This window comes from Lynx canadensis, chromosome F2 (genome assembly GCF_007474595.2).
Source record: "Lynx canadensis isolate LIC74 chromosome F2, mLynCan4.pri.v2, whole genome shotgun sequence".
NCBI classification, from domain to species: domain Eukaryota; kingdom Metazoa; phylum Chordata; class Mammalia; order Carnivora; family Felidae; genus Lynx; species Lynx canadensis.
The window spans coordinates 63896556-63898768 of NC_044320.2; the positions used below are offsets into that span (position 1 = coordinate 63896556).

At 32.8% G+C, this 2213-nt stretch overlaps 1 non-coding gene across 1 annotated transcript; it reads right to left on the reverse strand.

Annotated features, from left to right (window-relative positions):
* Nucleotides 1-1765: 1765 nt before the first annotated feature.
* Nucleotides 1766-1827, reverse strand: LOC115506574. Its single transcript, XR_003966429.1, has one exon. It is a non-coding gene; the product is annotated as a U7 small nuclear RNA (small nuclear RNA).
* Nucleotides 1828-2213: the final 386 nt, after the last annotated feature.

The window sequence follows — 2213 nt, forward strand, 5'->3', positions numbered from 1 at the left end:
TAAATAAAAATTAAAAAAAATAAAGGTATTAATTTTTAGCAATCAAATGTAGTCTAAAACTCTTTTAATATGCTTTATTAGTATATAATTGTATAATTCTGGGCTTATTCATTGATAAATTTTAATCAAGCAAAGGAGAGGAATACTATTTAGCAACAAAACCTACACTTTCTTTGGATTTATTTAATTGTTAGATTTCCATGAACTAAAAGGGCAATTCAGAAACATTAATATTGAAGTTAATTTATTTTTAAAAAAGACTAGGAGATATGATCTAGTAGGTTGAAAACTTCTAATTTTTTTGTGTGTTGCTCTTTGTTCATATTATGTTACAATGAAGTATAAATAAAGAAGAGAGAACACTAATAAAATAATAATAAAATATATTTACTGAACTCCCATTTTGTACTAAAGAGTTTTAAAAAATGTTTTGTATTTGTTATTTCATTTAATTCTAGAAATGTAATTAATTAAAACGTAAGTTCCATGAGGGCAGAGATAATTTTGCCTGTTGTACTCACTGATATATATATATATACATATATATATATATGTATATATACACATATATATATCTATATATCTACATATATATATATATCTTATACTTCATCTCTGGTATACAGCAGGCATTAGAATGGAAACCAAACTGGAAAAGAGGAGATGCATGTTACACAGTAACAAAAGTTTGGAAAAACTGTCATCTAGAATAACTTGGAAGGCTTATCATCCCCTTACTGAGTCTGTAGTTTTAAAATAAACGATTACCAAGCGTCAGAACAGTAGTGTGCGTCTGCTTTTACTTTGTGTTTTTAAGATGCTCTTTCAAGAAAGAGACCAGGGGCGCTTGGATGGCTCAGTTGGTTAAGCGTCCAGCTCTTGATTTTGGCTTATTCCATGATCTCACAATTTCATGAGTTCAAGCCTTGTGTTGGGTTCTGCACACTGACACTGCACAGCCTGCTTGGGATTCTCTGTCTCCCTCTCTCTCTGCCCCTCCCCCACTCACACTCTGTCTCTTTCAAAATTAAAAAGAGAGAGAGAGAGAGAGAGAGAGAGAATCCAGATCATGACATAACTATGTGGTTGGAATGTAAAAGTTTAGAAATTGGGAGTTCAGAAATTTGAGGCCTTGAAAATTTACAAAAATCAGTGGCTTATGGATCTGGAACAAGAAGGGAAAAGCCAGAGAAAGATTTCAACAAGGTTTCACTAATATCCAGCCCTGTGGCAAAGATCAGTTTAAGGGTATGGCCTTCCCACCCCAGTTTAGAAGTCAGAGAACCTCAAATTATCATGCTTTAAGTTGGAAGAGGAAAGGGTAGGTACACAGAGGCAATTAATTAATGAAGCTTGAGAATAAGTTTTAAAAAACCATTTTAACTGTGATTATTGGCACATGGAACTTCCTTGAAGCAAACAGATCAGAGGTATTTAAGGGAATTGACTTGCCAAAAAAACCAGTAGTCAAAAGTCCATAAATTTACATTCAAATAGATTTTAAAAAATGATACCTATCCTTGTCATGTCTGACCTTACCTTTACTATTTCATCTAGTTGAAGGCATTTCCTAAAAGTGTAAAATAATATTAAGGACGATAAATAAAGTCACCAATGACACTGATCCTTGGAAAATTCACACTTAGGAAGTCTCTTCCATTTTTCTAAGTTAGTTAGCCTTTTATCATGAAAGTGAATTGTTATCCAGCCAGTGCTTCAGTTCAGGGTCATAGAGATTCTATTTTTTTTTTTTTTTTTTTTTGGAGGGGGTCTTCCGGTAAAGACCGGAAAACCTGCTAGACAAATTCTAAAAGAGCTGTAACACTGAGATTCTATTTTTATTCGCTCAGTCATTCACTCTTTCTTTAATGATTCAATATATGTCTCTTGAGATCCTACTTTACATAAGACATCGGCATCCACAAACACACATACCTCTTTGATCAGCAGTACATTAAGGGAAAAAAATATCCTTTGAATGATCGACATACATGATGTGTTTTCAAAATGGTTATGATTACAGATTTTTGTCATTAGGATGGCTGTTGCAAGTTGCTTTCAAAGCCATTACATCTAAACAAGAGAGATACATTTGGAAAAAGAAAAAGGGCTCTTTATAAATCAGGAAAAGGTATAAAATTACTCCAGAGAACACAAAATCCTGGTAGTAGTTGTGGATTTTCCTGTTTTAGTCTTCTATTAATTCTAAGAGA